The sequence below is a fragment of the Schistocerca americana genome, unplaced genomic scaffold (assembly GCF_021461395.2).
Source record: "Schistocerca americana isolate TAMUIC-IGC-003095 unplaced genomic scaffold, iqSchAmer2.1 HiC_scaffold_1387, whole genome shotgun sequence".
Classification (NCBI taxonomy): Eukaryota; Metazoa; Arthropoda; class Insecta; order Orthoptera; family Acrididae; genus Schistocerca; species Schistocerca americana.
Window position 1 is genome coordinate 1 of NW_025725467.1, and position 24527 is coordinate 24527.

Here is a 24527-nt window from a genome sequence, read left to right on the forward strand (position 1 = left end):
GCCCAATGATGCTTTAACTTCGGTGATCGGACGAGAACCGGTGTATCCATCATGGTATGGCCGTTGGCGCGCATCTAATGTAGGACCACGGCAGAATTCGCGTTCGGCTTTTTTCCCAACACACAAAATGTTAGTTTTCCGCCGCATTTGACGAAAGCACTTCCTTCCGCAACAGCCAGTTCCTCGAGGACGCGTGCGGGGAGCGCGCCCCACCGCCGCGTGTGTGAGACGCACTGCTGCTCGTTGCACCTCCTGTCATTCGCTGGGCGCGTGCAGCCTTCGGCACTAGCGGAGGACGCATCTTGTCCCTGGTGTCCAGCGGAGGCCTGTACGGGGTGGTGCAGTGTCGTGCTGGAGGGCGCCACTGGTAGCGATGTGGGCTTCCTCGCCTCGCCGCGCCTCACACCAGGTGTCTGCGTAGTTTGCAGTGCATTCGCACCATTCCTGTCCCTGTCCCCGTCCCGACTTGTCCCGACTTTGCTCGACTGCCGCTCGCTGCCGCTCGGGTCGTGGTCCATATGACAGCGCAAGCACGACAAACGTCTGCGGGACGAGACGAGACGACTAAGGAATAAAGTCATGATTACAAACCAAATTTGGAACTCTACACTCCTACACAACAATAGGCGGTGAGCTATTTCAGAAATCACCTGCCGATTCGTACTGTTTTTGTCGTTTTCAAAGTCTTCTTGGCAAACTTGGTTAGCACATTCTCCCTCAAACCGAGTTAATTACTGCATTTTCGTACCATTACAGTAGTTTAAAAGGCATAAGGAAGCATCTTTGTCACACAGAAAGGTAGTTTGAAAATTGGGCTGGCAGGGGTAGCGACATAATACCAAAACGAAAAAAAAAAAAGGAAGGTAGCCAACAGCACCCAGGTTTCCCAGGTGGTCACCCATCCAAGTACTAACTGGGCCCAATGATGCTTAACTTCGGTGATCGGACGAGAACCGGTGTATCCATCATGGTATGGCCGTTGGCGCGCATCTAATGTAGGGACCACGGCAGAATTCGCGTTCGGCTTTTTTCCCAACACACAAAATGTTAGTTTTCCGCCGCATTTGACGAAAGCACTTCCTTCCGCAACAGCCAGTTCCTCGAGGACGCGTGCGGGGAGCGCGCCCCACCGCCGCGTGTGTGAGACGCACTGCTGCTCGTTGCACCTCCTGTCATTCGCTGGCGCGTGCAGCCTTCGGCACTAGCGGAGGACGCATCTTGTCCCTGGTGTCCAGCGGAGGGCCTGTACGGGGTGGTGCAGTGTCGTGCTGGAGGGCGCCACTGGTAGCGATGTGGGCTTCCTCGCCTCGCCGCGCCTCACACCAGGTGTCTGCGTAGTTTGCAGTGCATTCGCACCATTCCTGTCCCTGTCCCCGTCCCGACTTGTCCGACTTTGCTCGACTGCCGCTCGCTGCCCGCTCGGGTCGTGGTCCATATGACAGCGCAAGCACGACAAACGTCTGCGGGACGAGACGAGACGACTAAGGAATAAAGTCATGATTACAAACCAAATTTGGAACTCTACACTCCTACACAACAATAGCGGTGAGCTATTTCAGAAATCACCTGCCGATTCGTACTGTTTTGTCGTTTTCAAAGTCTTCTTGGCAAACTTGGTTAGCACATTCTCCCTCAAACCGAGTTAATTACTGCATTTTCGTACCATTACAGTAGTTTAAAAGGCATAAGGAAGCATCTTTGTCACAACAGAAAGGTAGTTTGAAAATTGGGCTGGCAGGGGTAGCGACATAATACCAAAACGAAAAAAAAAAAGGAAGGTAGCCAACAGCACCCAGGTTTCCCAGGTGGTCACCCATCCAAGTACTAACTGGGCCCAATGATGCTTAACTTCGGTGATCGGACGAGAACCGGTGTATCCATCATGGTATGGCCGTTGGCGCGCATCTAATGTAGGACCACGGCAGAATTCGCGTTCGGCTTTTTTCCCAACACACAAAATGTTAGTTTTCCGCCGCATTTGACGAAAGCACTTCCTTCCGCAACAGCCAGTTCCTCGAGGACGCGTGCGGGGAGCGCGCCCCACCGCCGCGTGTGTGAGACGCACTGCTGCTCGTTGCACCTCCTGTCATTCGCTGGGCGGCGTGCAGCCTTCGGCACTAGCGGAGGACGCATCTTGTCCCTGGTGTCCAGCGGAGGGCCTGTACGGGGTGGTGCAGGTGTCGTGCTGGAGGGCGCCACTGGTAGCGATGTGGGCTTCCTCGCCTCGCCGCGCCTCACACCAGGTGTCTGCGTAGTTTGCAGTGCATTCGCACCATTCCTGTCCCTGTCCCCGTCCCGACTTGTCCCGACTTTGCTCGACTGCCGCTCGCTGCCGCTCGGGTCGTGGTCCATATGACAGCGCAAGCACGACAAACGTCTGCGGGACGAGACGAGACGACTAAGGAATAAAGTCATGATTACAAACCAAATTTGGAACTCTACACTCCTACACAACAATAGGCGGTGAGCTATTTCAGAAATCACCTGCCGATTCGTACTGTTTTGTCGTTTTCAAAGTCTTCTTGGCAAACTTGGTTAGCACATTCTCCCTCAAACCGAGTTAATTACTGCATTTTCGTACCATTACAGTAGTTTAAAAGGCATAAGGAAGCATCTTTGTCACAACAGAAAGGTAGTTTGAAAATTGGGCTGGCAGGGGTAGCGACATAATACCAAAACGAAAAAAAAAAAAAGGAAGGTAGCCAACAGCACCCAGGTTTCCCAGGTGGTCACCCATCCAAGTACTAACTGGGCCCAATGATGCTTAACTTCGGTGATCGGACGAGAACCGGTGTATCCATCATGGTATGGCCGTTGGCGCGCATCTAATGTAGGACCACGGCAGAATTCGCGTTCGGCTTTTTTCCCAACACACAAAATGTTAGTTTTCCGCCGCATTTGACGAAAGCACTTCCTTCCGCAACAGCCAGTTCCTCGAGGACGCGTGCGGGGAGCGCGCCCCACCGCCGCGTGTGTGAGACGCACTGCTGCTCGTTGCACCTCCTGTCATTCGCTGGGCGCGTGCAGCCTTCGGCACTAGCGGAGGACGCATCTTGTCCCTGGTGTCCAGCGAGGGCCTGTACGGGGTGGTGCAGTGTCGTGCTGGAGGGCGCCACTGGTAGCGATGTGGGCTTCCTCGCCTCGCCGCGCCTCACACCAGGTGTCTGCGTAGTTTGCAGTGCATTCGCACCATTCCTGTCCCTGTCCCCGTCCCGACTTGTCCCGACTTTGCTCGACTGCCGCTCGCTGCCGCTCGGGTCGTGGTCCATATGACAGCGCAAGCACGACAAACGTCTGCGGGACGAGGACGAGACGACTAAGGAATAAAGTCATGATTACAAACCAAATTTGGAACTCTACACTCCTACACAACAATAGGCGGTGAGCTATTTCAGAAATCACCTGCCGATTCGTACTGTTTTGTCGTTTTCAAAGTCTTCTTGGCAAACTTGGTTAGCACATTCTCCCTCAAACCGAGTTAATTACTGCATTTTCGTACATTACAGTAGTTTAAAAGGCATAAGGAAGCATCTTTGTCACAACAGAAAGGTAGTTTGAAAATTGGGCTGGCAGGGGTAGCGACATAATACCAAAACGAAAAAAAAAAAAAGGAAGGTAGCCAACAGCACCCAGGTTTCCCAGGTGGTCACCCATCCAAGTACTAACTGGGCCCAATGATGCTTAACTTCGGTGATCGGACGAGAACCGGTGTATCATCATGGTATGGCCGTTGGCGCGCATCTAATGTAGGACCACGGCAGAATTCGCGTTCGGCTTTTTTCCCAACACACAAAATGTTAGTTTTCGCCGCATTTGACGAAAGCACTTCCTTCCGCAACAGCCAGTTCCTCGAGGACGCGTGCGGGGAGCGCGCCCCACCGCCGCGTGTGTGAGACGCACTGCTGCTCGTTGCACCTCCTGTCATTCGCTGGGCGCGTGCAGCCTTCGGCACTAGCGGAGGACGCATCTTGTCCCTGGTGTCCAGCGGAGGGCCTGTACGGGGTGGTGCAGTGTCGTGCTGGAGGGCGCCACTGGTAGCGATGTGGGCTTCCTCGCCTCGCCGCGCCTCACACCAGGTGTCTGCGTAGTTTGCAGTGCATTCGCACCATTCCTGTCCCTGTCCCCGTCCCGACTTGTCCCGACTTTGCTCGACTGCCGCTCGCTGCCGCTCGGGTCGTGGTCCATATGACAGCGCAAGCACGACAAACGTCTGCGGGACGAGACGAGACGACTAAGGAATAAAGTCATGATTACAAACCAAATTTGGAACTCTACACTCCTACACAACAATAGGCGGTGAGCTATTTCAGAAATCACCTGCCGATTCGTACTGTTTTGTCGTTTTCAAAGTCTTCTTGGCAAACTTGGTTAGCACATTCTCCTCAAACCGAGTTAATTACTGCATTTTCGTACCATTACAGTAGTTTAAAAGGCATAAGGAAGCATCTTTGTCACAACAGAAAGGTAGTTTGAAAATTGGGCTGGCAGGGGTAGCGACATAATACCAAAACGAAAAAAAAAAAAGGAAGGTAGCCAACAGCACCCAGGTTTCCCAGTGGTCACCCATCCAAGTACTAACTGGGCCCAATGATGCTTAACTTCGGTGATCGGACGAGAACCGGTGTATCCATCATGTATGGCCGTTGGCGCGCATCTAATGTAGGACCACGGCAGAATTCGCGTTCGGCTTTTTTCCCAACACACAAAATGTTAGTTTTCCGCCGCATTTGACGAAAGCACTTCCTTCCGCAACAGCCAGTTCCTCGAGGACGCGTGCGGGGAGCGCGCCCCACCGCCGCGTGTGTGAGACGCACTGCTGCTCGTTGCACCTCCTGTCATTCGCTGGGCGCGTGCAGCCTTCGGCACTAGCGGAGGACGCATCTTGTCCCTGGTGTCCAGCGGAGGGCCTGTACGGGGGTGGTGCAGTGTCGTGCTGGAGGGCGCCACTGGTAGCGATGTGGGCTTCCTCGCCTCGCCGCGCCTCACACCAGGTGTCTGCGTAGTTTGCAGTGCATTCGCACCATTCCTGTCCCTGTCCCCGTCCCGACTTGTCCCGACTTTGCTCGACTGCCGCTCGCTGCCGCTCGGGTCGTGGTCCATATGACAGCGCAAGCACGACAAACGTCTGCGGGACGAGACGAGACGACTAAGGAATAAAGTCATGATTACAAACCAAATTTGGAACTCTACACTCCTACACAACAATAGGCGGTGAGCTATTTCAGAAATCACCTGCCGATTCGTACTGTTTTGTCGTTTTCAAAGTCTTCTTGGCAAACTTGGTTAGCACATTCTCCTCAAACCGAGTTAATTACTGCATTTTCGTACCATTACAGTAGTTTTAAAGGCATAAGGAAGCATCTTTGTCACAACAGAAAGGTAGTTTGAAATTGGGCTGGCAGGGGTAGCGACATAATACCAAAACGAAAAAAAAAAAAAGGAAGGTAGCCAACAGCACCAGGTTTCCCAGGTGGTCACCCATCCAAGTACTAACTGGGCCCAATGATGCTTAACTTCGGTGATCGGACGAGAACCGGTGTATCCATCATGGTATGGCCGTTGGCGCGCATCTAATGTAGGACCACGGCAGAATTCGCGTTCGGCTTTTTCCCAACACACAAAATGTTAGTTTTCCGCCGCATTTGACGAAAGCACTTCCTTCCGCAACAGCCAGTTCCTCGAGGACGCGTGCGGGGAGCGCGCCCCACCGCCGCGTGTGTGAGACGCACTGCTGCTCGTTGCACCTCCTGTCATTCGCTGGGCGCGTGCAGCCTTCGGCACTAGCGGAGGACGCATCTTGTCCCTGGTGTCCAGCGGAGGGCCTGTACGGGGTGGTGCAGTGTCGTGCTGGAGGGCGCCACTGGTAGCGATGTGGGCTTCCTCGCCTCGCCGCGCCTCACACCAGGTGTCTGCGTAGTTTTGCAGTGCATTCGCACCCATTCCTGTCCCTGTCCCCGTCCCGACTTGTCCCGACTTTGCTCGACTGCCGCTCGCTGCCGCTCGGGTCGTGGTCCATATGACAGCGCAAGCACGACAAACGTCTGCGGGACGAGACGAGACGGACTAAGGAATAAAGTCATGATTACAAACCAAATTTGGAACTCTACACTCCTACACAACAATAGGCGGTGAGCTATTTCAGAAATCACCTGCCGATTCGTACTGTTTTGTCGTTTTCAAAGTCTTCTTGGCAAACTTGGTTAGCACATTCTCCCTCAAAAACCGAGTTAATTACTGCATTTTCGTACCATTACAGTAGTTTAAAAGGCATAAGGAAGCATCTTTGTCACAACAGAAAGGTAGTTTGAAAATTGGGCTGGCAGGGGTAGCGACATAATACCAAAACGAAAAAAAAAAAAAGGAAGGTAGCCAACAGCACCCAGGTTTCCCAGGTGGTCACCCATCCAAGTACTAACTGGGCCCAATGATGCTTAACTTCGGTGATCGGACGAGAACCGGTGTATCATCATGGTATGGCCGTTGGCGCGCATCTAATGTAGGACCACGCAGAATTCGCGTTCGGCTTTTTTCCCAACACACAAAATGTTAGTTTTCCGCCGCATTTGACGAAAGCACTTCCTTCCGCAACAGCCAGTTCCTCGAGGACGCGTGCGGGGAGCGCGCCCCACCGCCGGCGTGTGTGAGACGCACTGCTGCTCGTTGCACCTCCTGTCATTCGCTGGGCGCGTGCAGCCTTCGGCACTAGCGGAGGACGCATCTTGTCCCTGGTGTCCAGCGGAGGGCCTGTACGGGGTGGTGCAGTGTCGTGCTGGAGGGCGCCACTGGTAGCGATGTGGGCTTCCTCGCCTCGCCGCGCCTCACCCAGGTGTCTGCGTAGTTTGCAGTGCATTCGCACCATTCCTGTCCCTGTCCCCGTCCCGACTTGTCCCGACTTTGCTCGACTGCCGCTCGCTGCCGCTCGGGTCGTGGTCCATATGACAGCGCAAGCACGACAAACGTCTGCGGGACGAGACGAGACGACTAAGGAATAAAGTCATGATTACAAACCAAATTTGGAACTCTACACTCCTACACAACAATAGGCGGTGAGCTATTTCAGAAATCACCTGCCGATTCGTACTGTTTTGTCGTTTTCAAGTCTTCTTGGCAAACTTGGTTAGCACATTCTCCTCAAACCGAGTTAATTACTGCATTTTTCGTACCATTACAGTAGTTTAAAAGGCATAAGGAAGCATCTTTGTCACAACAGAAAGGTAGTTTGAAAATTGGGCTGGCAGGGGTAGCGACATAATACCAAAACGAAAAAAAAAAAAAGGAAGGTAGCCAACAGCACCCAGGTTTCCCAGGTGGTCCACCCATCCAAGTACTAACTGGGCCCAATGATGCTTAACTTCGGTGATCGGACGAGAACCGGTGTATCCATCATGGTATGGCCGTTGGCGCGCATCTAATGTAGGACCACGGCAGAATTCGCGTTCGGCTTTTTTCCCAACACACAAAATGTTAGTTTTCCGCCGCATTTGACGAAAGCACTTCCTTCCGCAACAGCCAGTTCCTCGAGGACGCGTGCGGGGAGCGCGCCCCACCGCCGCGTGTGTGAGACGCACTGCTGCTCGTTGCACCTCCTGTCATTCGCTGGGCGCGTGCAGCCTTCGGCACTAGCGGAGGACGCATCTTGTCCCTGGTGTCCAGCGGAGGGCCTGTACGGGGTGGTGCAGTGTCGTGCTGGAGGGCGCCACTGGTAGCGATGTGGGCTTCCTCGCCTCGCCGCGCCTCACACCAGGTGTCCTGCGTAGTTTGCAGTGCATTCGCACCATTCCTGTCCCTGTCCCCGTCCCGACTTGTCCCGACTTTGCTCGACTGCCGCTCGCTGCCGCTCGGGTCGTGGTCCATATGACAGCGCAAGCACGACAAACGTCTGCGGGACGAGACGAGACGACTAAGGAATAAAGTCATGATTACAAACCAAATTTGGAACTCTACACTCCTACACAACAATAGGCGGTGAGCTATTTCAGAAATCACCTGCCGATTCGTACTGTTTTGTCGTTTTCAAAGTCTTCTTGGCAAACTTGGTTAGCACATTCTCCCTCAAACCGAGTTAATTACTGCATTTTCGTACCATTACAGTAGTTTAAAAGGCATAAGGAAGCATCTTTGTCACAACAGAAAGGTAGTTTGAAAATTGGGCTGGCAGGGGTAGCGACATAATACCAAAACGAAAAAAAAAAAAAGGAAGGTAGCCAACAGCACCCAGGTTCCCAGGTGGTCACCCATCCAAGTACTAACTGGGCCCAATGATGCTTAACTTCGGTGATCGGACGAGAACCGGTGTATCCATCATGGTATGGCCGTTGGCGCGCATCTAATGTAGGACCACGGCAGAATTCGCGTTCGGCTTTTTTCCCAACACACAAAATGTTAGTTTTCCGCCGCATTTGACGAAAGCACTTCCTTCCGCAACAGCCAGTTCCTCGAGGACGCGTGCGGGGAGCGCGCCCCACCGCCGCGTGTGTGAGACGCACTGCTGCTCGTTGCACCTCCTGTCATTCGCTGGGCGCGTGCAGCCTTCGGCACTAGCGGAGGACGCATCTTGTCCCTGGTGTCCAGCGGAGGCCTGTACGGGGTGGTGCAGTGTCGTGCTGGAGGGCGCCACTGGTAGCGATGTGGGCTTCCTCGCCTCGCCGCGCCTCACACCAGGTGTCTGCGTAGTTTGCAGTGCATTCGCACCATTCCTGTCCCTGTCCCCGTCCCGACTTGTCCCGACTTTGCTCGACTGCCGCTCGCTGCCGCTCGGGTCGTGGTCCATATGACAGCGCAAGCACGACAAACGTCTGCGGGACGAGACGAGACGACTAAGGAATAAAGTCATGATTACAAACCAAATTTGGAACTCTACACTCCTACACAACAATAGGCGGTGAGCTATTTCAGAAATCACCTGCCGATTCGTACTGTTTTGTCGTTTTCAAAGTCTTCTTGGCAAACTTGGTTAGCACATTCTCCCTCAAACCGAGTTAATTACTGCATTTTCGTACCATTACAGTAGTTTAAAAGGCATAAGGAAGCATCTTTGTCACAACAGAAAGGTAGTTTGAAAATTGGGCTGGCAGGGGTAGCGACATAATACCAAACGAAAAAAAAAAAAAAGGAAGGTAGCCAACAGCACCCAGGTTTCCCAGGTGGTCACCCATCCAAGTACTAACTGGGCCCAATGATGCTTAACTTCGGTGATCGGACGAGAACCGGTGTATCCATCATGGTATGGCCGTTGGCGCGCATCTAATGTAGGACCACGGCAGAATTCGCGTTCGGCTTTTTTCCCAACACACAAAATGTTAGTTTTCCGCCGCATTTGACGAAAGCACTTCCTTCCGCAACAGCCAGTTCCTCGAGGACGCGTGCGGGGGAGCGCGCCCCACCGCCGCGTGTGTGAGACGCACTGCTGCTCGTTGCACCTCCTGTCATTCGCTGGGCGCGTGCAGCCTTCGGCACTAGCGGAGGACGCATCTTGTCCCTGGTGTCCAGCGGAGGGCCTGTACGGGGTGGTGCAGTGTCGTGCTGGAGGGCGCCACTGGTAGCGATGTGGGCTTCCTCGCCTCGCCGCGCCCTCACACCAGGTGTCTGCGTAGTTTGCAGTGCATTCGCACCATTCCTGTCCCTGTCCCCGTCCCGACTTGTCCCGACTTTGCTCGACTGCCGCTCGCTGCCGCTCGGTCGTGGTCCATATGACAGCGCAAGCACGACAAACGTCTGCGGGACGAGACGAGACGACTAAGGAATAAAGTCATGATTACAAACCAAATTTGGAACTCTACACTCCTACACAACAATAGGCGGTGAGCTATTTCAGAAATCACCTGCCGATTCGTACTGTTTTGTCGTTTTCAAAGTCTTCTTGGCAAACTTGGTTAGCACATTCTCCTCAAACCGAGTTAATTACTGCATTTTCGTACATTACAGTAGTTTAAAAGGCATAAGGAAGCATCTTTGTCACAACAGAAAGGGTAGTTTGAAAATTGGGCTGGCAGGGTAGCGACATAATACCAAAACGAAAAAAAAAAAAAGGAAGGTAGCCAACAGCACCCAGGTTTCCCAGTGGTCACCCATCCAAGTACTAACTGGGCCCAATGATGCTTAACTTCGGTGATCGGACGAGAACCGGTGTATCCATCATGGTATGGCCGTTGGCGCGCATCTAATGTAGGACCACGGCAGAATTCGCGTTCGGCTTTTTTCCCAACACACAAATGTTAGTTTTCCGCCGCATTTGACGAAAGCACTTCCTTCCGCAACAGCCAGTTCCTCGAGGACGCGTGCGGGGAGCGCGCCCCACCGCCGCGTGTGTGAGACGCACTGCTGCTCGTTGCACCTCCTGTCATTCGCTGGGCGCGTGCAGCCTTCGGCACTAGCGGAGGACGCATCTTGTCCCTGGTGTCCAGCGGAGGGCCTGTACGGGGGTGGTGCAGTGTCGTGCTGGAGGGCGCCACTGGTAGCGATGTGGGCTTCCTCGCTCGCCGCGCCTCACACCAGGTGTCTGCGTAGTTTGCAGTGCATTCGCACCATTCCTGTCCCTGTCCCCGTCCCGACTTTGTCCCGACTTTGCTCGACTGCCGCTCGCTGCCGCTCGGGTCGTGGTCCATATGACAGCGCAAGCACGACAAACGTCTGCGGGACGAGACGAGACGACTAAGGAATAAAGTCATGATTACAAACCAAATTTGGAACTCTACACTCCTACACAACAATAGGCGGTGAGCTATTTCAGAAATCACCTGCCGATTCGTACTGTTTTGTCGTTTTCAAAGTCTTCTTGGCAAACTTGGTTAGCACATTCTCCCTCAAACCGAGTTAATTACTGCATTTTCGTACCATACAGTAGTTTAAAAGGCATAAGGAAGCATCTTTGTCACAACAGAAAGGTAGTTGAAAATTGGGCTGGCAGGGGTAGCGACATAATACCAAAACGAAAAAAAAAAAAGGAAGGTAGCCAACAGCACCCAGGTTTCCCAGGTGGTCACCCATCCAAGTACTAACTGGGCCCAATGATGCTTAACTTCGGTGATCGGACGAGAACCGGTGTATCCATCATGGTATGGCCGTTGGCGCGCATCTAATGTAGGACCACGGCAGAATTCGCGTTCGGCTTTTTTCCCAACACACAAAATGTTAGTTTTCCGCCGCATTTGACGAAAGCACTTCCTTCCGCAACAGCCAGTTCCTCGAGGACGCGTGCGGGGGAGCGCGCCCCACCGCCGCGTGTGTGAGACGCACTGCTGCTCGTTGCACCTCCTGTCATTCGCTGGGCGCGTGCAGCCTTCGGCACTAGCGGAGGACGCATCTTGTCCCTGGTGTCCAGCGGAGGGCCTGTACGGGGTGGTGCAGTGTCGTGCTGGAGGGCGCCACTGGTAGCGATGTGGGCTTCCTCGCCTCGCCGCGCCTCACACCAGGTGTCTGCGTAGTTTGCAGTGCATTCGCACCATTCCTGTCCCTGTCCCCGTCCCGACTTGTCCCGACTTTGCTCGACTGCCGCTCGCTGCCGCTCGGGTCGTGGTCCATATGACAGCGCAAGCACGACAAACGTCTGCGGGACGAGACGAGACGACTAAGGAATAAAGTCATGATTACAAACCAAATTTGGAACTCTACACTCCTACACAACAATAGGCGGTGAGCTATTTCAGAAATCACCTGCCGATTCGTACTGTTTTGTCGTTTTCAAAGTCTTCTTGGCAAACTTGGTTAGCACATTCTCCCTCAAACCGAGTTAATTACTGCATTTTCGTACCATTACAGTAGTTTAAAAGGCATAAGGAAGCATCTTTGTCACAACAGAAAGGTAGTTTGAAATTGGGCTGGCAGGGGTAGCGACATAATACCAAAACGAAAAAAAAAAAAAGGAAGGTAGCCAACAGCACCCAGGTTTCCCAGGTGGTCACCCATCCAAGTACTAACTGGCCCAATGATGCTTAACTTCGGTGATCGGACGAGAACCGGTGTATCCATCATGGTATGGCCGTTGGCGCGCATCTAATGTAGGACCACGGCAGAATTCGCGTTCGCTTTTTTCCCAACACACAAAATGTTAGTTTTCCGCCGCATTTGACGAAAGCACTTCCTTCCGCAACAGCCAGTTCCTCGAGGGACGCGTGCGGGGAGCGCGCCCACCGCCGCGTGTGTGAGACGCACTGCTGCTCGTTGCACCTCCTGTCATTCGCTGGGCGCGTGCAGCCTTCGGCACTAGCGGAGGACGCATCTTGTCCCTGGTGTCCAGCGGAGGGCCTGTACGGGGTGGTGCAGTGTCGTGCTGGAGGGCGCCACTGGTAGCGATGTGGGCTTCCTCGCCTCGCCGCGCCTCACACCAGGTGTCTGCGTAGTTTGCAGTGCATTCGCACCATTCCTGTCCCTGTCCCCGTCCCGACTTGTCCCGACTTTGCTCGACTGCCGCTCGCTGCCGCTCGGGTCGTGGTCCATATGACAGCGCAAGCACGACAAACGTCTGCGGGACGAGACGAGACGACTAAGGAATAAAGTCATGATTACAAACCAAATTTGGAACTCTACACTCCTACACAACAATAGGCGGTGAGCTATTTCAGAAATCACCTGCCGATTCGTACTGTTTTGTCGTTTTCAAAGTCTTCTTGGCAAACTTGGTTAGCACATTCTCCCTCAAACCGAGTTAATTACTGCATTTTCGTACCATTACAGTAGTTTAAAAGGCATAAGGAAGCATCTTTGTCACAACAGAAAGGTAGTTTGAAAATTGGGCTGGCAGGGGTAGCGACATAATACCAAACGAAAAAAAAAAAAAGGAAGGTAGCCAACAGCACCCAGGTTTCCCAGGTGGTCACCCATCCAAGTACTAACTGGGCCCAATGATGCTTAACTTCGGTGATCGGACGAGAACCGGTGTATCCATCATGGTATGGCCGTTGGCGCGCATCTAATGTAGGACCACGGCAGAATTCGCGTTCGGCTTTTTTCCCAACACACAAAATGTTAGTTTTCCGCCGCATTTGACGAAAGCACTTCCTTCCGCAACAGCCAGTTCCTCGAGGACGCGTGCGGGGAGCGCGCCCCACCGCCGCGTGTGTGAGACGCACTGCTGCTCGTTGCACCTCCTGTCATTCGCTGGGCGCGTGCAGCCTTCGGCACTAGCGGAGGACGCATCTTGTCCCTGGTGTCCAGCGGAGGGCCTGTACGGGGTGGTGCAGTGTCGTGCTGGAGGGCGCCACTGGTAGCGATGTGGGCTTCCTCGCCTCGCCGCGCCTCACACCAGGTGTCTGCGTAGGTTTGCAGTGCATTCGCACCATTCCTGTCCCTGTCCCCGTCCCGACTTGTCCCGACTTTGCTCGACTGCCGCTCGCTGCCGCTCGGGTCGTGGTCCATATGACAGCGCAAGCACGACAAACGTCTGCGGGACGAGACGAGACGACTAAGGAATAAAGTCATGATTACAAACCAAATTTGGAACTCTACACTCCTACACAACAATAGGCGGTGAGCTATTTCAGAAATCACCTGCCGATTCGTACTGTTTTGTCGTTTTCAAAGTCTTCTTGGCAAACTTGGTTAGCACATTCTCCCTCAAACCGAGTTAATTACTGCATTTTCGTACCATTACAGTAGTTTAAAAGGCATAAGGAAGCATCTTTGTCACAACAGAAAGGTAGTTTGAAAATTGGGCTGGCAGGGGTAGCGACATAATACCAAAACGAAAAAAAAAAAAAGGAAGGTAGCCAACAGCACCCAGGTTTCCCAGGTGGTCACCCATCCAAGTACTAACTGGGCCCAATGATGCTTAACTTCGGTGATCGGACGAGAACCGGTGTATCCATCATGGTATGGCCGTTGGCGCGCATCTAATGTAGGACCACGGCAGAATTCGCGTTCGGCTTTTTTCCCAACACACAAAATGTTAGTTTTCCGCCGCATTTGACGAAAGCACTTCCTTCCGCAACAGCCAGTTCCTCGAGGACGCGTGCGGGGAGCGCGCCCCACCGCCGCGTGTGTGAGACGCACTGCTGCTCGTTGCACCTCCTGTCATTCGCTGGGCGCGTGCAGCCTTCGGCACTAGCGGAGGACGCATCTTGTCCCTGGTGTCCAGCGGAGGGCCTGTACGGGGTGGTGCAGTGTCGTGCTGGAGGGCGCCACTGGTAGCGATGTGGGCTTCCTCGCCTCGCCGCGCCTCACACCAGGTGTCTGCGTAGTTTGCAGTGCATTCGCACCATTCCTGTCCCTGTCCCCGTCCCGACTTGTCCCGACTTTGCTCGACTGCCGCTCGCTGCCGCTCGGGTCGTGGTCCATATGACAGCGCAAGCACGACAAACGTCTGCGGGACGAGACGAGACGACTAAGGAATAAAGTCATGATTACAAACCAAATTTGGAACTCTACACTCCTACACAACAATAGGCGGTGAGCTATTTCAGAAATCACCTGCCGATTCGTACTGTTTTGTCGTTTTCAAAGTCTTCTTGGCAAACTTGGTTAGCACATTCTCCCTCAAACCGAGTTAATTACTGCATTTTCGTACCATTACAGTAGTTTAAAAGGCATAAGGAAGCATCTTTGTCACAACAGAAAGGTAGTTTGAAAATTGGGCTGGCAGGGGTAGCGACATAATACCAAAACGAAAAAAAAAAAAAGGAAGGTAGCCAACAGCACCCAGGTTTCCCAGGTGGTCACCCATCCAAGTACTAACTGGGCCCAATGATGCTTAACTTCGGTGATCGGACGAGAACCGGTGTATCCATCATGGTATGGCCGTTGGCGCGCATCTAATGTAGGACCTCGGCAGAATTCGCGTTCGGCTTTTTTCCCAACACACAAAATGTTAGTTTTCCGCCGCATTTGACGAAAGCACTTCCTTCCGCAACAGCCAGTTCCTCGAGGACGCGTGCGGGGAGCGCGCCCCACCGCCGCGTGTGTGAGACGCACTGCTGCTCGTTGCACCTCCTGTCATTCGCTGGGCGCGTGCAGCCTTCGGCACTAGCGGAGGACGCATCTTGTCCCTGGTGTCCAGCGGAGGGCCTGTACGGGGTGGTGCAGTGTCGTGCTGGAGGGCGCCACTGGTAGCGATGTGGGCTTCCTCGCCTCGCCGCGCCTCACACCAGGTGTCTGCGTAGTTTGCAGTGCATTCGCACCATTCCTGTCCCTGTCCCCGTCCCGACTTGTCCCGACTTTGCTCGACTGCCGCTCGCTGCCGCTCGGGTCGTGGTCCATATGACAGCGCAAGCACGACAAACGTCTGCGGGACGAGACGAGACGACTAAGGAATAAAGTCATGATTACAAACCAAATTTGGAACTCTACACTCCTACACAACAATAGGCGGTGAGCTATTTCAGAAATCACCTGCCGATTCGTACTGTTTTGTCGTTTTCAAAGTCTTCTTGGCAAACTTGGTTAGCACATTCTCCCTCAAACCGAGTTAATTACTGCATTTTCGTACCATTACAGTAGTTTAAAAGGCATAAGGAAGCATCTTTGTCACAACAGAAAGGTAGTTTGAAAATTGGGCTGGCAGGGGTAGCGACATAATACCAAAACGAAAAAAAAAAAAAGGAAGGTAGCCAACAGCACCCAGGTTTCCCAGGTGGTCACCCATCCAAGTACTAACTGGGCCCAATGATGCTTAACTTCGGTGATCGGACGAGAACCGGTGTATCCATCATGGTATGGCCGTTGGCGCGCATCTAATGTAGGACCACGGCAGAATTCGCGTTCGGCTTTTTTCCCAACACACAAAATGTTAGTTTTCCGCCGCATTTGACGAAAGCACTTCCTTCCGCAACAGCCAGTTCCTCGAGGACGCGTGCGGGGAGCGCGCCCCACCGCCGCGTGTGTGAGACGCACTGCTGCTCGTTGCACCTCCTGTCATTCGCTGGGCGCGTGCAGCCTTCGGCACTAGCGGAGGACGCATCTTGTCCCTGGTGTCCAGCGGAGGGCCTGTACGGGGTGGTGCAGTGTCGTGCTGGAGGGCGCCACTGGTAGCGATGTGGGCTTCCTCGCCTCGCCGCGCCTCACACCAGGTGTCTGCGTAGTTTGCAGTGCATTCGCACCATTCCTGTCCCTGTCCCCGTCCCGACTTGTCCCGACTTTGCTCGACTGCCGCTCGCTGCCGCTCGGGTCGTGGTCCATATGACAGCGCAAGCACGACAAACGTCTGCGGGACGAGACGAGACGACTAAGGAATAAAGTCATGATTACAAACCAAATTTGGAACTCTACACTCCTACACAACAATAGGCGGTGAGCTATTTCAGAAATCACCTGCCGATTCGTACTGTTTTGTCGTTTTCAAAGTCTTCTTGGCAAACTTGGTTAGCACATTCTCCCTCAAACCGAGTTAATTACTGCATTTTCGTACCATTACAGTAGTTTAAAAGGCATAAGGAAGCATCTTTGTCACAACAGAAAGGTAGTTTGAAAATTGGGCTGGCAGGGGTAGCGACATAATACCAAAACGAAAAAAAAAAAAAGGAAGGTAGCCAACAGCACCCAGGTTTCCCAGGTGGTCACCCATCCAAGTACTAACTGGGCCCAATGATGCTTAACTTCGGTGATCGGACGAGAACCGGTGTATCCATCATGGTATGGCCGTTGGCGCGCATCTAATGTAGGACCACGGCAGAATTCGCGTTCGGCTTTTTTCCAACACACAAAATGTTAGTTTTCCGCCGCATTTGACGAAAGCACTTCCTTCCGCAACAGCCAGTTCCTCGAGGACGCGTGCGGGGAGCGCGCCCCACCGCCGCGTGTGTGAGACGCACTGCTGCTCGTTGCACCTCCTGTCATTCGCTGGGCGCGTGCAGCCTTCGGCACTAGCGGAGGACGCATCTTGTCCCTGGTGTCCAGCGGAGGGCCTGTACGGGGTGGTGCAGTGTCGTGCTGGAGGGCGCCACTGGTAGCGATGTGGGCTTCCTCGCCTCGCCGCGCCTCACACCAGGTGTCTGCGTAGTTTGCAGTGCATTCGCACCATTCCTGTCCCTGTCCCCGTCCCGACTTGTCCCGACTTTGCTCGACTGCCGCTCGCTGCCGCTCGGGTCGTGGTCCATATGACAGCGCAAGCACGACAAACGTCTGCGGGACGAGACGAGACGACTAAGGAATAAAGTCATGATTACAAACCAAATTTGGAACTCTACACTCCTACACAACAATAGGCGGTGAGCTATTTCAGAAATCACCTGCCGATTCGTACTGTTTTGTCGTTTTCAAAGTCTTCTTGGCAAACTTGGTTAGCACATTCTCCCTCAAACCGAGTTAATTACTGCATTTTCGTACCATTACAGTAGTTTAAAAGGCATAAGGAAGCATCTTTGTCACAACAGAAAGGTAGTTTGAAAATTGGGCTGGCAGGGGTAGCGACATAATACCAAAACGAAAAAAAAAAAAAGGAAGGTAGCCAACAGCACCCAGGTTTCCCAGGTGGTCACCCATCCAAGTACTAACTGGGCCCAATGATGCTTAACTTCGGTGATCGGACGAGAACCGGTGTATCCATCATGGTATGGCCGTTGGCGCGCATCTAATGTAGGACCACGGCAGAATTCGCGTTCGGCTTTTTTTCCCAACACACAAAATGTTAGTTTTCCGCCGCATTTGACGAAAGCACTTCCTTCCGCAACAGCCAGTTCCTCGAGGACGCGTGCGGGGAGCGCGCCCCACCGCCGCGTGTGTGAGACGCACTGCTGCTCGTTGCACCTCCTGTCATTCGCTGGGCGCGTGCAGCCTTCGGCACTAGCGGAGGACGCATCTTGTCCCTGGTGTCCAGCGGAGGGCCTGTACGGGGTGGTGCAGTGTCGTGCTGGAGGGCGCCACTGGTAGCGATGTGGGCTTCCTCGCCTCGCCGCGCCTCACACCAGGTGTCTGCGTAGTTTGCAGTGCATTCGCACCATTCCTGTCCCTGTCCCCGTCCCGACTTGTCCCGACTTTGCTCGACTGCCGCTCGCTGCCGCTCGGGTCGTGGTCCATATGACAGCGCAAGCACGACAAACGTCTGCGGGACGAGACGAGACGACTAAGGAATAAAGTCATGATTACAAACCAAATTTGGAACTCTACACTCCTACACAACAATAGGCGGTGAGCTATTTCAGAAATCACCTGCCGATTCGTACTGTTTTGTCGTTTTCAAAGTCTTCTTGGCAAACTTGGTTAGCACATTCTCCCTCAAACCGAGTTAATTACTGCATTTTCGTACCATTACAGTAGTTTAAAAGGCATAAGGAAGCATCTTTGTCACAACAGAAAGGTAGTTTGAAAATTGGGCTGGCAGGGGTAGCGACATAATACCAAAACGAAAAAAAAAAAAAAGGAAGGTAGCCAACAGCACCCAGGTTTCCCAGGTGGTCACCCATCCAAGTACTAACTGGGCCCAATGATGCTTAACTTCGGTGATCGGACGAGAACCGGTGTATCCATCATGGTATGGCCGTTGGCGCGCATCTAATGTAGGACCACGGCAGAATTCGCGTTCGGCTTTTTTCCCAACACACAAAATGTTAGTTTTCCGCCGCATTTGACGAAAGCACTTCCTTCCGCAACAGCCAGTTCCTCGAGGACGCGTGCGGGGAGCGCGCCCCACCGCCGCGTGTGTGAGACGCACTGCTGCTCGTTGCACCTCCTGTCATTCGCTGGGCGCGTGCAGCCTTCGGCACTAGCGGAGGACGCATCTTGTCCCTGGTGTCCAGCGGAGGGCCTGTACGGGGTGGTGCAGTGTCGTGCTGGAGGGCGCCACTGGTAGCGATGTGGGCTTCCTCGCCTCGCCGCGCCTCACACCAGGTGTCTGCGTAGTTTGCAGTGCATTCGCACCATTCCTGTCCCTGTCCCCGTCCCGACTTGTCCCGACTTTGCTCGACTGCCGCTCGCTGCCGCTCGGGTCGTGGTCCATATGACAGCGCAAGCACGACAAACGTCTGCGGGACGAGACGAGACGACTAAGGAATAAAGTCATGATTACAAACCAAATTTGGAACTCTACACTCCTACACAACAATAGGCGGTGAGCTATTTCAGAAATCACCTGCCGATTCGTACTGTTTTGTCGTTTTCAAAGTCTTCTTGGCAAACTTGGTTAGCACATTCTCCCTCAAACCGAGTTAATTACTGCATTTTCGTACCATTACAGTAGTTTAAAAGGCATAAGGAAGCATCTTTGTCACAACAGAAAGGTAGTTTGAAAATTGGGCTGGCAGGGGTAGCGACATAATACCAAAACGAAAAAAAAAAAAAGGAAGGTAGCCAACAGCACCCAGGTTTCCCAGGTGGTCACCCATCCAAGTACTAACTGGGCCCAATGATGCTTAACTTCGGTGATCGGACGAGAACCGGTGTATCCATCATGGTATGGCCGTTGGCGCGCATCTAATGTAGGACCACGGCAGAATTCGCGTTCGGCTTTTTTCCCAACACACAAAATGTTAGTTTTCCGCCGCATTTGACGAAAGCACTTCCTTCCGCAACAGCCAGTTCCTCGAGGACGCGTGCGGGGAGCGCGCCCCACCGCCGCGTGTGTGAGACGCACTGCTGCTCGTTGCACCTCCTGTCATTCGCTGGGCGCGTGCAGCCTTCGGCACTAGCGGAGGACGCATCTTGTCCCTGGTGTCCAGCGGAGGGCCTGTACGGGGTGGTGCAGTGTCGTGCTGGAGGGCGCCACTGGTAGCGATGTGGGCTTCCTCGCCTCGCCGCGCCTCACACCAGGTGTCTGCGTAGTTTGCAGTGCATTCGCACCATTCCTGTCCCTGTCCCCGTCCCGACTTGTCCCGACTTTGCTCGACTGCCGCTCGCTGCCGCTCGGGTCGTGGTCCATATGACAGCGCAAGCACGACAAACGTCTGCGGGACGAGACGAGACGACTAAGGAATAAAGTCATGATTACAAACCAAATTTGGAACTCTACACTCCTACACAACAATAGGCGGTGAGCTATTTCAGAAATCACCTGCCGATTCGTACTGTTTTGTCGTTTTCAAAGTCTTCTTGGCAAACTTGGTTAGCACATTCTCCCTCAAACCGAGTTAATTACTGCATTTTCGTACCATTACAGTAGTTTAAAAGGCATAAGGAAGCATCTTTGTCACAACAGAAAGGTAGTTTGAAAATTGGGCTGGCAGGGGTAGCGACATAATACCAAAACGAAAAAAAAAAAAAGGAAGGTAGCCAACAGCACCCAGGTTTCCCAGGTGGTCACCCATCCAAGTACTAACTGGGCCCAATGATGCTTAACTTCGGTGATCGGACGAGAACCGGTGTATCCATCATGGTATGGCCGTTGGCGCGCATCTAATGTAGGACCACGGCAGAATTCGCGTTCGGCTTTTTTCCCAACACACAAAATGTTAGTTTTCCGCCGCATTTGACGAAAGCACTTCCTTCCGCAACAGCCAGTTCCTCGAGGACGCGTGCGGGGAGCGCGCCCCACCGCCGCGTGTGTGAGACGCACTGCTGCTCGTTGCACCTCCTGTCATTCGCTGGGCGCGTGCAGCCTTCGGCACTAGCGGAGGACGCATCTTGTCCCTGGTGTCCAGCGGAGGGCCTGTACGGGGTGGTGCAGTGTCGTGCTGGAGGGCGCCACTGGTAGCGATGTGGGCTTCCTCGCCTCGCCGCGCCTCACACCAGGTGTCTGCGTAGTTTGCAGTGCATTCGCACCATTCCTGTCCCTGTCCCCGTCCCGACTTGTCCCGACTTTGCTCGACTGCCGCTCGCTGCCGCTCGGGTCGTGGTCCATATGACAGCGCAAGCACGACAAACGTCTGCGGGACGAGACGAGACGACTAAGGAATAAAGTCATGATTACAAACCAAATTTGGAACTCTACACTCCTACACAACAATAGGCGGTGAGCTATTTCAGAAATCACCTGCCGATTCGTACTGTTTTGTCGTTTTCAAAGTCTTCTTGGCAAACTTGGTTAGCACATTCTCCCTCAAACCGAGTTAATTACTGCATTTTCGTACCATTACAGTAGTTTAAAAGGCATAAGGAAGCATCTTTGTCACAACAGAAAGGTAGTTTGAAAATTGGGCTGGCAGGGGTAGCGACATAATACCAAAACGAAAAAAAAAAAAAGGAAGGTAGCCAACAGCACCCAGGTTTCCCAGGTGGTCACCCATCCAAGTACTAACTGGGCCCAATGATGCTTAACTTCGGTGATCGGACGAGAACCGGTGTATCCATCATGGTATGGCCGTTGGCGCGCATCTAATGTAGGACCACGGCAGAATTCGCGTTCGGCTTTTTTCCCAACACACAAAATGTTAGTTTTCCGCCGCATTTGACGAAAGCACTTCCTTCCGCAACAGCCAGTTCCTCGAGGACGCGTGCGGGGAGCGCGCCCCACCGCCGCGTGTGTGAGACGCACTGCTGCTCGTTGCACCTCCTGTCATTCGCTGGGCGCGTGCAGCCTTCGGCACTAGCGGAGGACGCATCTTGTCCCTGGTGTCCAGCGGAGGGCCTGTACGGGGTGGTGCAGTGTCGTGCTGGAGGGCGCCACTGGTAGCGATGTGGGCTTCCTCGCCTCGCCGCGCCTCACACCAGGTGTCTGCGTAGTTTGCAGTGCATTCGCACCATTCCTGTCCCTGTCCCCGTCCCGACTTGTCCCGACTTTGCTCGACTGCCGCTCGCTGCCGCTCGGGTCGTGGTCCATATGACAGCGCAAGCACGACAAACGTCTGCGGGACGAGACGAGACGACTAAGGAATAAAGTCATGATTACAAACCAAATTTGGAACTCTACACTCCTACACAACAATAGGCGGTGAGCTATTTCAGAAATCACCTGCCGATTCGTACTGTTTTGTCGTTTTCAAAGTCTTCTTGGCAAACTTGGTTAGCACATTCTCCCTCAAACCGAGTTAATTACTGCATTTTCGTACCATTACAGTAGTTTAAAAGGCATAAGGAAGCATCTTTGTCACAACAGAAAGGTAGTTTGAAAATTGGGCTGGCAGGGGTAGCGACATAATACCAAAACGAAAAAAAAAAAAAGGAAGGTAGCCAACAGCACCCAGGTTTCCCAGGTGGTCACCCATCCAAGTACTAACTGGGCCCAATGATGCTTAACTTCGGTGATCGGACGAGAACCGGTGTATCCATCATGGTATGGCCGTTGGCGCGCATCTAATGTAGGACCACGGCAGAATTCGCGTTCGGCTTTTTTCCCAACACACAAAATGTTAGTTTTCCGCCGCATTTGACGAAAGCACTTCCTTCCGCAACAGCCAGTTCCTCGAGGACGCGTGCGGGGAGCGCGCCCCACCGCCGCGTGTGTGAGACGCACTGCTGCTCGTTGCACCTCCTGTCATTCGCTGGGCGCGTGCAGCCTTCGGCACTAGCGGAGGACGCATCTTGTCCCTGGTGTCCAGCGGAGGGCCTGTACGGGGTGGTGCAGTGTCGTGCTGGAGGGCGCCACTGGTAGCGATGTGGGCTTCCTCGCCTCGCCGCGCCTCACACCAGGTGTCTGCGTAGTTTGCAGTGCATTCGCACCATTCCTGTCCCTGTCCCCGTCCCGACTTGTCCCGACTTTGCTCGACTGCCGCTCGCTGCCGCTCGGGTCGTGGTCCATATGACAGCGCAAGCACGACAAACGTCTGCGGGACGAGACGAGACGACTAAGGAATAAAGTCATGATTACAAACCAAATTTGGAACTCTACACTCCTACACAACAATAGGCGGTGAGCTATTTCAGAAATCACCTGCCGATTCGTACTGTTTTGTCGTTTTCAAAGTCTTCTTGGCAAACTTGGTTAGCACATTCTCCCTCAAACCGAGTTAATTACTGCATTTTCGTACCATTACAGTAGTTTAAAAGGCATAAGGAAGCATCTTTGTCACAACAGAAAGGTAGTTTGAAAATTGGGCTGGCAGGGGTAGCGACATAATACCAAAACGAAAAAAAAAAAAAGGAAGGTAGCCAACAGCACCCAGGTTTCCCAGGTGGTCACCCATCCAAGTACTAACTGGGCCCAATGATGCTTAACTTCGGTGATCGGACGAGAACCGGTGTATCCATCATGGTATGGCCGTTGGCGCGCATCTAATGTAGGACCACGGCAGAATTCGCGTTCGGCTTTTTTCCCAACACACAAAATGTTAGTTTTCCGCCGCATTTGACGAAAGCACTTCCTTCCGCAACAGCCAGTTCCTCGAGGACGCGTGCGGGGAGCGCGCCCCACCGCCGCGTGTGTGAGACGCACTGCTGCTCGTTGCACCTCCTGTCATTCGCTGGGCGCGTGCAGCCTTCGGCACTAGCGGAGGACGCATCTTGTCCCTGGTGTCCAGCGGAGGGCCTGTACGGGGTGGTGCAGTGTCGTGCTGGAGGGCGCCACTGGTAGCGATGTGGGCTTCCTCGCCTCGCCGCGCCTCACACCAGGTGTCTGCGTAGTTTGCAGTGCATTCGCACCATTCCTGTCCCTGTCCCCGTCCCGACTTGTCCCGACTTTGCTCGACTGCCGCTCGCTGCCGCTCGGGTCGTGGTCCATATGACAGCGCAAGCACGACAAACGTCTGCGGGACGAGACGAGACGACTAAGGAATAAAGTCATGATTACAAACCAAATTTGGAACTCTACACTCCTACACAACAATAGGCGGTGAGCTATTTCAGAAATCACCTGCCGATTCGTACTGTTTTGTCGTTTTCAAAGTCTTCTTGGCAAACTTGGTTAGCACATTCTCCCTCAAACCGAGTTAATTACTGCATTTTCGTACCATTACAGTAGTTTAAAAGGCATAAGGAAGCATCTTTGTCACAACAGAAAGGTAGTTTGAAAATTGGGCTGGCAGGGGTAGCGACATAATACCAAAACGAAAAAAAAAAAAAGGAAGGTAGCCAACAGCACCCAGGTTTCCCAGGTGGTCACCCATCCAAGTACTAACTGGGCCCAATGATGCTTAACTTCGGTGATCGGACGAGAACCGGTGTATCCATCATGGTATGGCCGTTGGCGCGCATCTAATGTAGGACCACGGCAGAATTCGCGTTCGGCTTTTTTCCCAACACACAAAATGTTAGTTTTCCGCCGCATTTGACGAAAGCACTTCCTTCCGCAACAGCCAGTTCCTCGAGGACGCGTGCGGGGAGCGCGCCCCACCGCCGCGTGTGTGTGAGACGCACTGCTGCTCGTTGCACCTCCTGTCATTCGCTGGGCGCGTGCAGCCTTCGGCACTAGCGGAGGACGCATCTTGTCCCTGGTGTCCAGCGGAGGGCCTGTACGGGGTGGTGCAGTGTCGTGCTGGAGGGCGCCACTGGTAGCGATGTGGGCTTCCTCGCCTCGCCGCGCCTCACACCAGGTGTCTGCGTAGTTTGCAGTGCATTCGCACCATTCCTGTCCCTGTCCCCGTCCCGACTTGTCCCGACTTTGCTCGACTGCCGCTCGCTGCCGCTCGGGTCGTGGTCCATATGACAGCGCAAGCACGACAAACGTCTGCGGGACGAGACGAGACGACTAAGGAATAAAGTCATGATTACAAACCAAATTTGGAACTCTACACTCCTACACAACAATAGGCGGTGAGCTATTTCAGAAATCACCTGCCGATTCGTACTGTTTTGTC

At 53.5% G+C, this 24527-nt stretch overlaps 26 non-coding genes across 26 annotated transcripts; all 26 read right to left on the minus strand.

The window, feature by feature from the left end:
• Positions 1–865: 865 nt before the first annotated feature.
• On the minus strand, positions 866–984 carry LOC124566354. The gene has a single exon (XR_006970901.1). It is a non-coding gene; the product is annotated as a 5S ribosomal RNA (ribosomal RNA).
• Positions 985–1780: 796 nt separating this feature from the next.
• LOC124566366 lies at positions 1781–1899 on the minus strand. Its single transcript, XR_006970912.1, has one exon. It is a non-coding gene; the product is annotated as a 5S ribosomal RNA (ribosomal RNA).
• Positions 1900–2700: 801 nt separating this feature from the next.
• On the minus strand, positions 2701–2819 carry LOC124566378. The gene has a single exon (XR_006970923.1). It is a non-coding gene; the product is annotated as a 5S ribosomal RNA (ribosomal RNA).
• Positions 2820–3617: 798 nt separating this feature from the next.
• Positions 3618–3735, minus strand: LOC124566384. The gene has a single exon (XR_006970928.1). It is a non-coding gene; the product is annotated as a 5S ribosomal RNA (ribosomal RNA).
• A 796-nt stretch (positions 3736–4531) lies between these two features.
• Positions 4532–4648, minus strand: LOC124566388. The gene has a single exon (XR_006970932.1). It is a non-coding gene; the product is annotated as a 5S ribosomal RNA (ribosomal RNA).
• Positions 4649–5446: 798 nt separating this feature from the next.
• Positions 5447–5564, minus strand: LOC124566382. Its single transcript, XR_006970926.1, has one exon. It is a non-coding gene; the product is annotated as a 5S ribosomal RNA (ribosomal RNA).
• Positions 5565–6367: 803 nt separating this feature from the next.
• On the minus strand, positions 6368–6485 carry LOC124566385. The gene has a single exon (XR_006970929.1). It is a non-coding gene; the product is annotated as a 5S ribosomal RNA (ribosomal RNA).
• A 797-nt stretch (positions 6486–7282) lies between these two features.
• Positions 7283–7402, minus strand: LOC124566387. The gene has a single exon (XR_006970931.1). It is a non-coding gene; the product is annotated as a 5S ribosomal RNA (ribosomal RNA).
• Positions 7403–8202: 800 nt separating this feature from the next.
• LOC124566381 lies at positions 8203–8320 on the minus strand. Its single transcript, XR_006970925.1, has one exon. It is a non-coding gene; the product is annotated as a 5S ribosomal RNA (ribosomal RNA).
• Positions 8321–9118: 798 nt separating this feature from the next.
• On the minus strand, positions 9119–9237 carry LOC124566389. Its single transcript, XR_006970933.1, has one exon. It is a non-coding gene; the product is annotated as a 5S ribosomal RNA (ribosomal RNA).
• Positions 9238–10035: 798 nt separating this feature from the next.
• LOC124566386 lies at positions 10036–10153 on the minus strand. The gene has a single exon (XR_006970930.1). It is a non-coding gene; the product is annotated as a 5S ribosomal RNA (ribosomal RNA).
• A 796-nt stretch (positions 10154–10949) lies between these two features.
• LOC124566390 lies at positions 10950–11068 on the minus strand. The gene has a single exon (XR_006970934.1). It is a non-coding gene; the product is annotated as a 5S ribosomal RNA (ribosomal RNA).
• Positions 11069–11867: 799 nt separating this feature from the next.
• LOC124566383 lies at positions 11868–11985 on the minus strand. Its single transcript, XR_006970927.1, has one exon. It is a non-coding gene; the product is annotated as a 5S ribosomal RNA (ribosomal RNA).
• Positions 11986–12782: 797 nt separating this feature from the next.
• On the minus strand, positions 12783–12901 carry LOC124566355. The gene has a single exon (XR_006970902.1). It is a non-coding gene; the product is annotated as a 5S ribosomal RNA (ribosomal RNA).
• An 800-nt stretch (positions 12902–13701) lies between these two features.
• On the minus strand, positions 13702–13820 carry LOC124566356. The gene has a single exon (XR_006970903.1). It is a non-coding gene; the product is annotated as a 5S ribosomal RNA (ribosomal RNA).
• A 799-nt stretch (positions 13821–14619) lies between these two features.
• LOC124566357 lies at positions 14620–14738 on the minus strand. The gene has a single exon (XR_006970904.1). It is a non-coding gene; the product is annotated as a 5S ribosomal RNA (ribosomal RNA).
• Positions 14739–15537: 799 nt separating this feature from the next.
• On the minus strand, positions 15538–15656 carry LOC124566359. The gene has a single exon (XR_006970905.1). It is a non-coding gene; the product is annotated as a 5S ribosomal RNA (ribosomal RNA).
• Positions 15657–16455: 799 nt separating this feature from the next.
• LOC124566360 lies at positions 16456–16574 on the minus strand. Its single transcript, XR_006970906.1, has one exon. It is a non-coding gene; the product is annotated as a 5S ribosomal RNA (ribosomal RNA).
• Positions 16575–17372: 798 nt separating this feature from the next.
• LOC124566361 lies at positions 17373–17491 on the minus strand. The gene has a single exon (XR_006970907.1). It is a non-coding gene; the product is annotated as a 5S ribosomal RNA (ribosomal RNA).
• Positions 17492–18292: 801 nt separating this feature from the next.
• On the minus strand, positions 18293–18411 carry LOC124566362. Its single transcript, XR_006970908.1, has one exon. It is a non-coding gene; the product is annotated as a 5S ribosomal RNA (ribosomal RNA).
• Positions 18412–19210: 799 nt separating this feature from the next.
• LOC124566363 lies at positions 19211–19329 on the minus strand. The gene has a single exon (XR_006970909.1). It is a non-coding gene; the product is annotated as a 5S ribosomal RNA (ribosomal RNA).
• Positions 19330–20128: 799 nt separating this feature from the next.
• Positions 20129–20247, minus strand: LOC124566364. The gene has a single exon (XR_006970910.1). It is a non-coding gene; the product is annotated as a 5S ribosomal RNA (ribosomal RNA).
• A 799-nt stretch (positions 20248–21046) lies between these two features.
• LOC124566365 lies at positions 21047–21165 on the minus strand. The gene has a single exon (XR_006970911.1). It is a non-coding gene; the product is annotated as a 5S ribosomal RNA (ribosomal RNA).
• Positions 21166–21964: 799 nt separating this feature from the next.
• Positions 21965–22083, minus strand: LOC124566367. The gene has a single exon (XR_006970913.1). It is a non-coding gene; the product is annotated as a 5S ribosomal RNA (ribosomal RNA).
• A 799-nt stretch (positions 22084–22882) lies between these two features.
• On the minus strand, positions 22883–23001 carry LOC124566368. Its single transcript, XR_006970914.1, has one exon. It is a non-coding gene; the product is annotated as a 5S ribosomal RNA (ribosomal RNA).
• A 799-nt stretch (positions 23002–23800) lies between these two features.
• LOC124566370 lies at positions 23801–23919 on the minus strand. The gene has a single exon (XR_006970915.1). It is a non-coding gene; the product is annotated as a 5S ribosomal RNA (ribosomal RNA).
• Positions 23920–24527: the final 608 nt, after the last annotated feature.